We start from the raw sequence: 8,311 nt of genomic DNA, 5'->3' as shown, positions 1-8,311 counted from the left end.
AAATGACATATAATGATTGAGTACTTGGGCACAGGAGATGATCAAGAGCATGGCAAATTTTTGATCTTGTGACTTGCATAAAAAATTTATTATGTAATTTAGATCAATGCTGCAAAATAGTGATAGTGCTAATTATTAATATCTCATGCGCATTTCTTGAATGTAGTTGAAAATGGCTGTAAGAAATTTTTTTGATGATTTGAACAAGGATGAGAAACTGGACAATGAGAACTATAACATCTTGCTCTGAAAGATTCAATATCTCCTTGATGAGCAAGAGATGATGGAAACCCTAGATCGTTGTGATCAGGTGGCTCGCCTCAATGTCATCGTGATCTTGAAGCCTACCAAAATTGGCGGAAGAAAGATCATTGATCCGGTTGGAGCAATTAAATGTCAAAGCAATTTAAGCAATTCCAAAACTCTCATTATGAGCTGCTGCCACTTTGGGTCTGCAACAATCGAGTTCTAACAGAACTATACTATACCGGCGACAGTAATCTCTTCAATCCGCTAGGAATTTCCTCATTACACGTGGTAGATTAGCGTTAGTGACTTGCATTGTCAATTCAGTAACCGGCATGAAATCATCGCAAAATCCACTCCCACAAAAATCTAATTCAAAATCAATTTTTTCCTCAAAATTCAAAACCCATTGTAAGTGCTAGTATTGTTAGCACTTCTCTCCTTACACATGATAGTTTAAGGTTAATGACTTGCATTATCAATTCAGCAACCAGCACCACGAGATGATAGCAGTATCCACAGCCGCAAGCATCTAATTCAAAACACCCTTTTGGGTCAAAATTCAAAAACCCACTGAAAAAGTGCTAGTCGCCCCCCCAAAAAAAAAAATCAATTCTCCTCAATTCAGTTAATATATACTCTCCCCCATGCATCAAATTTGCACATCAATTCTACAATTCAAAGCAATCAGCTGATACAATTTCGCCCATGATCGGACTCGGGAGTGAATTGCATCGAGAACGACACCGATACCAAAGCCAAAGACTAATCATTGCAAACACGACTCAAGATGAGATTCAGGTATTAAAAAAAACTCCTACTAGGTTTTGAAGCTGACAAAACTTTCTTGTTTTTATTTTTATTCTTATTCCAAAAAATAATAGACTTCGAAGTCATATCACGGACTCTTGTCAAAGTCTATTCATTTCATAAGTCTTTTCCACTCGACGTAATCCAGTTGAAACCAAGTCGAACGAAGATATAATCGAGACTTAGGATTATTGATCTTATGATAAGGATTCAGTATGAACGTTATAGAGATTTATCTTTAATAGCTGGCTTTTGGCGAAGAATCTCACTTATCCTTTATAAATACATAGATAGAATCAATCACGAATTGATGAAATCAATCTTGAAGACAATATCTTTTTCGGAAGCATCTATTTATGGAAACCTAGATTCGATTGTATGGACAATCGAAATCAACAGATTGTCATCTCAATTTTCAAATGGTTACAAGATTTCCTTAATCGATTATGTCCAATGGATTAATTGGAAGAAATTCTTCTAGAGAATGCCAATGGCTAGTAAGGCGTAAAGGAGTATTTAAGGAGGTCATTCGGTCTATTTGAGATAGTGCGCAAAATTGAAATTCCAAAATTTGAAGCATTTCCAACCACTTGCTCTTCAATGACAGTGCTTACAAATTATATTCAAGAGAGAAATCACAAGAAGAGTGACTTACTGAGGAAAAGAAATCTTCCATTGAGTGTTTGCGCTCGAAACATTGCATTTCTCTATTGATACTTTAGTTAATTTCAACTAGAAGGCTATCAGTTTAGGAGAGTGGACGTAGGCTTGATCTAAGCCGAACCAATATAAATCTCGTGTGCACTAATTCAAAATCAATTTTTTCCTCAAAATTCAAAACCCATTGTAAGTGCTAGTATTGTTAGCACTTCTCTCATTACATGATAGTTTAAGGTTAATGACTTGCATTATCAATTCAGCAACCAGCACCACGAGATGATAGCAGTATCCACAGCCGCAAGCATCTAATTCAAAACACCCTTTTGGGTCAAAATTCAAAACCCACTGAAAAGTGCTAGTCGCCCCCCCAAAAAAAAATCAATTCTCCTCAATTCGGTTAATATATACTCTCCCCCATGCATCAAATTTGCACATCAATTCTACAATTCAAAGCAATCGCCTGATACAATTTCGCCCATGATCGGACTCGGGAGTGAATTGCATCGAGAACGACACCGATACCAAAGCCAAAGACTAATCATTGCAAACACGACTCAAGATGAGATTCAATTATTAAAAAAACTCCTACTAGGTTTTGAAGCGACAAAACTTTCTTGTTTTTATTTTTATTCTTATTCCAAAAAATAATAGACTTACGAAGTCATATCACGGACTCTTGTCAAAGTCTATTCATTTCATAAGTCTTTTCCACTCGACGTAATCCATTGAAACCAAGTCCGAACGAAGATATAATCGGACTTAGGATTATTGATCTTATGATAAGGATTCAGTATGAACGTTATAGAGATTTATCTTTAATAGCTGGCTTTTTGGCGAAGAATCTCACTTATCCTTTATAAATACATAGATAGAATCAATCACGAATTGATGAAATCAATCTTGAAGACAATATCTTTTTTCGGAAGCATCTATTTATGGAAACCTAGATTCGATTGTATGGACAATCGAAATCAACGTATTGTCATCTCAATTTTCAAATGGTTACAAGATTTCCTTAATCGATTATGTCCAATGGATTAATTGGAAGAAATTCTTCTAGAGAATGCCAATGGCTAGTAAGGCGTAAAGGAGTATTTAAGGAGGTCATTCGGTCTATTTGAGATAGTGCGCAAAAATTGAAATTCCAAAATTTGAAGCATTTCCAACCACTTGCTCTTCAATGACAAAGTGCTTACAAATTATATTCAAGAGAGAAAATCACAAGAAGAGTGACTTACTGAGGGAAAAAGAAATCTTCCATTGAGTGTTTGCGCTCGAAACATTGCATTTCTCTATTGATACTTTAGTTAATTTCAACTAGAAGGCTATCAGTTTAGGAGAGTGGACGTAGGCTTGATCTAAGCCGAACCAATATAAATCTCGTGTGCAATTTTATCTTCCCTTAACTCTTTTCAACTTATCTATTGTAATTTTCTTTTAGATTTCTCAAAATTCTAATCAATTTCTTATTTGAGTCTGAATTTTCTTCAAAAGTCTGGTGACGCTTTTAATCAGACTTTAACTTATTCATAGGCTTTGCTCGCAATAGAATATATTTTGATTTTAATTGTTAAATTTTTTTCTTAAACACTTATTCACCCCCCCCCCTCTAGGTGGTGATACTAGCATTTTCACGAAGTAATTGAAATTCGACCATTCCGGAGGAGCAAATCACTCGATCGACGAGTAGCGAGAGGGAGGAAGAGAGAAGGAGTGACCTGTATATGACGACGGGAGCCAATGAGTTGATCTCCTTGGCCTTATCTGCAGCAGTCATTGGCGCCTGCGTTGCGCGATGATGAGCTGAGGATCAACCCCATCTCTCTCTCTCTCTCTCTCTCTCTCTCTCTCTCTCTCTCTCTCTCTCTCTCTCTCTCTCTCTCTCTCTCTCTCTCTCTCTCGAGGAGAGAGAATGTATCTAATAGCATGGGGACAATCCCAAATCAAATCCAAACAAGTCTTGTGTAATTAACTCTAAATATTCTAAGGTCTTGGAGAGAGAGAGGGTGAGAGAATCTTTACTTAATTGACTTCACTTTACACGTTATTAGAGGAGGGTTATCATACCCAAATGACATGCACATGAAAGAATATTAATTGTTGAAGAGAATAATGAAATATCAAAAGACATCCTTAATACCTAATAATATCTCCAGTGATATTTTATAATTATCTTCATGAATATATTTCATTAAGCCCATCTCGATCTCAAAAAACTGCTTGAGAAAACTTCATTCTCATCTACAATCCAAATTAATTCTTCAATTTGAAACCATAGATTACCTCCACAATCTCCATCACTTTACAGGTTGTCCTAAACTAAAGTTAGTTCGAGAGTGAGATATTTGTAAGATTCCTCTACTTTGGGAAGCTATTTGTAAGATTCCTCTCTCCGCTCTTGGGGCATTGAGCCACCTATCACAGGATGTAAAGACCTTTTGGCCCTTTTTATGAATCTTGAATTGGCCCACTACACTCAAGAATCAAATAGACCGGCGGACTAGATTATAAAGACATCAAGATATAACGTGTTTTGATGCCCCTTACTCTTGTATGTCAACTTGGTTTTATTGAAAAGAGAAAGAGAACACAACCGGGCTGGGTCGACTCATACTTAAGCCCGTATGGTGCGGATTCTTCACTAGCTTTTCTGGACCCTTGCTCCAAAGTGTTCCTTTTCAAATCTTCATATTCATTCTTACCCAAAAAAAAAAAAAAAAAAAAAAACTACATATGCTTTCTTAGTTTCATTTTGGGATCAACAACTTCTACTCGTGAAAGGTAATGGCACTTCATCCCCCCCACCCCCAATGGCCACTCCATATGGCATACAACATAGTATTAGGGCCTTGAGATTATTGAGTAGGCGTTTAGCATACGGTGCCAACAATGGGTTAGTGAAGTAAATGCATAGCATAGGTATAACTTGAATTGAAGTTATGAGATGAGACTGGCGACATCTCATTATACACTCCAATGTTATTGAAAAGTCATTTGAAAACGGGTTTTTCTCCAATTCATGATAATAATAAAAATTATCATACTCGACGAGTTGGGTTATGAGCTTAATGTCAACGTGGTGTCCCTGCCAAAGATGTGCCGATATAAGATTCAAAATAGGGGTGGAAAAAGCCATTGCATGAAGCAGCTCTCCACTTTAGTCATGATTGCGGTTCCATCTACGTGCGCGTAACATCGGTTACCTTGCAATACGAGATGAACGCCTGTGTGTTTAGGTGAATGTAGTTGATCAAAAGCTGTGAACTAAGGTTTATCATTCATCTCTACTCAATCGGAGACATGCATGATTTTTGAGCTGCAACTAGGATGGGGGCGAGCTTAGAGAGGAGAGGGCTTCACTTGGACTGCTCATTGTGCAGTGCATTGTGTTAAAATATGTCTCGAATTTGAGCCCATAATATGAAACTTGATCCAAGTAAAGAATGCTGAAAAATATGGAAATTATTTGGCATTGAAGCGACGAATAATAATAGATAAGTTGGCTTTGAATGGGAAACAAGTTTGTTGAAGCACATTCTGTATAAGAATAGGAGTCTGCGTTCTCAAACTGAAAAGCCCAACATAGACTTTGTGTTGGACTTGGGCTCGGTCAGCGTGCAGAGGAAGAACAGAAAGGAAATTAAATTCTACTATAAGTTGGCCACGTTGACCAACCTATATATTCTTGCTAGGAGTCTTCATGCGGCGGAGAGTCGTTTTTGACAAGGTGTGCACTTTCTTGAGGTGCCCAATATCGAGTGCTTGAAAGTGGACTTTTTGTTCTTACTTGTGAAATTACATCTAAGAAGATTTAATGTTCAAGCCAATTAAATCATTGATCCCCAATAGTGTTCAAGCCAATTAAATCTTGTGAGTTTAAGGTGTGAAAAATGTAACATTTTCGAAAATTATTTTCAAGAAGTCATTTTCTTGGAAAATAACCATATATTGTGGTGTTCAACTGAAATTTGAAGATAAATAGAGATTTCCTTCATAGATTCATTTTCAATTTTTGTTGTTATTTTATCTTTTCAATTGATTTTTAAATTGATTTTTTTATTTCTTTTCTTTTCTTTTCTTTATTTTTTCTTCTTCCTTGGCCTTGGCCACTGCGCCACCAGCCAAAGCCAAGCAAGAAGAAAAAAGGAAAGATAATCAAAACTCAATTTAAAAAAAAAAAAATAAAAATAAAAGGGAAATGTGTTTGATGAGAGAAAGCGAGGTGAAAGAAGATGTGGAAAATGAAAAACATTTTTGCCCATTTTAAAAGACTTTTTTTTTCCATTAATGAAAAATATTTTCCTCAAACAATTTATTTTCCATTAAACGAACACTAGAAAATTTGGAAAACATTTTCCTCGAAATTATTTTTCATGAAACAAATAGAGCCTAAGATCTATTTAATTTTTGCAAGATTGAAAGTTTATGTCAAGAGGAATTTCGAGGCAAAACACTAAGTAAGATATTAGGTATAATTGGGGCTTTGGAAATACTAAGAATGCTTGAGTGACTCGAGTATGATTATAATTTCCATTGTATCATTTCATCCATAGTAGAATTCATTATTGCTCACTTCATGGACGTAGATCACTACAACCAAACCACATAAATTTGGTGTTCGATCTACCTTTTTTATTTTGTCTATTTTATTGTTCGATTACTTACTTTCCACAACACATAGCTCACATGCTACCGATAGATATTATTGCGTCCATACTAGAGATTTGGCATTCGGCGCATGCATCTCGCCATTGATTCTTCTTTGAAGGTTTTGCATTCATGGTTCAGTTTTCACACGAGAGCGAGCGAGTGAGAGAGAGAGAGAGGGGGGTTTCCGTAGGTATATTCTTACATGAGGATAATGTTGCCTTGTCTATGGAAAAAGAAAACACACTGACTTTCCTTTATCTACCTAGCAGAATAGTATGTTGGGATGATTCTCTTGTTTCATTAAAAGAAAAAAATGTGTGCTAGGAGAAATTTGAAACATCTCATCCATGTTAAAAAAACTGTTGATTAGATAAGTTACCGATCACCCCGTTGTCTAGTAAGTTATTTGTTATGAAATTATTAGAATTTTTTACAATTTACAAGTTATCAATTTTTCTCACTAACTTTTACTTATCATCCTTACTACTGGCCTAAATTTACTTAACTCCCATATGAATTTGTTAGTCTTTCTTTTGATTATTTACCAACTTTTCTCCAATTATAGTAACCAACTTCTTTTGGGTTACTTCTCATTTAAATTCTTACTAACTTTTATTTGTTTTTTTTTCTAATTTATCAACTCTTGTAATCATTTCCCCACTTTTTGAAAGGTGAGGGACCTCTTAGCACAAACTAGTAAATTTTAGTAGATTTTTCAATCTAAGTTTATTTTTCAAATCCGACTTCCCAAAAATAATGTCGTTTAAAAGACCCATCTATGGTGAGTTTTCATGAGGAATCGAGTCATACATCAATCATCCAAATTGTTTACCAAATGTGTTTCCATATTCATAATTATTTAGGATATTGAATGGAAGCCAACGAAGGAAACATTGGTCTATATTTTTTGTGACATGAAAACTAATTAGAGATTAACCATTATGATGTTTTTGAGACACAAAATTTAATGAAGGATAAATGTAGCACCGATTTTCTAGTATTAGACAGGTGACTAACTCAAATAACAGTTAAGAATCCAAACTTAATTGAAAACCCACTTGGAGAAAAGTTTGATAAATCACTCGATTAAAGTTAGTAATTTCATAAATTAAAAAGAAAAGTTAGTAATTTCATATAAGAATTAAAAAAATGAAGATGTTATGCGATGAGGTCGAGTTTAGAAATGAAGGGTTTAAGCTCATTTTACTATGAAAGTTAAACTAGGGGTGAATGACATCTATATTTTGGCTAAAGTTCAACGGAGAGATGGATGTGGATCGATGTCGTCATGTCACCGGCATTTTTTTTTTGTCATACTTGTCTTCTTTTTTTTTTAAATCTTTTCTCTTTTCTCTTTTGAAGAGTTGTTCCATGGAAGGGGAAAAGTTAACCGTGTGGAGTCTTCTCTCAGTCGGCAAGCATGCAAATCCTTTTCTCCTTTTTTTTTCATCTTTTTTCCTAATTGGAGGGTTCATATTGATTTTGTCCGTGATTGCATATTGGAAATAGTCAAAAGTTTTAAAGGCGCTGGTGATAATGAAACCAATGAACTCTCCTTTGGATGGTAAAACCTCATTTTATTTGTGCTATTATAGAAATCTTATCTAATTACTCACGACGTGTGAAACAACCATACCATAATTAGATAGCACCTTTGGACATTATCCCCTCTTTAATTGTTTTTCCTTTTTTGTTTGTTGACAACTAAATTTTGGTGACCCAGTCATGTATTTATTGCATTAAAAATTAGAGATTAATTTTTAATCCCTAAGCAAAAATATTAGAATTAAGTTGCATAGCATATAGTTTTAAGAATATTTTTTTTTATTTGCATTGGATCGGCGACGGATGGTTTCGACTTGATGGTTCAAAACTTTAATTTGACAAGTTGAACTAAGCTCACAAAAAGAGTAAATTGGCCCAGGCCCGTATCCTCAAGTGTGAT

This window comes from Eucalyptus grandis, chromosome 2 (assembly GCF_016545825.1).
Source record: "Eucalyptus grandis isolate ANBG69807.140 chromosome 2, ASM1654582v1, whole genome shotgun sequence".
In the NCBI taxonomy this organism is placed as follows: Eukaryota; Viridiplantae; Streptophyta; class Magnoliopsida; order Myrtales; family Myrtaceae; genus Eucalyptus; species Eucalyptus grandis.
Note: the sequence above shows the minus strand (reverse complement) of the source record.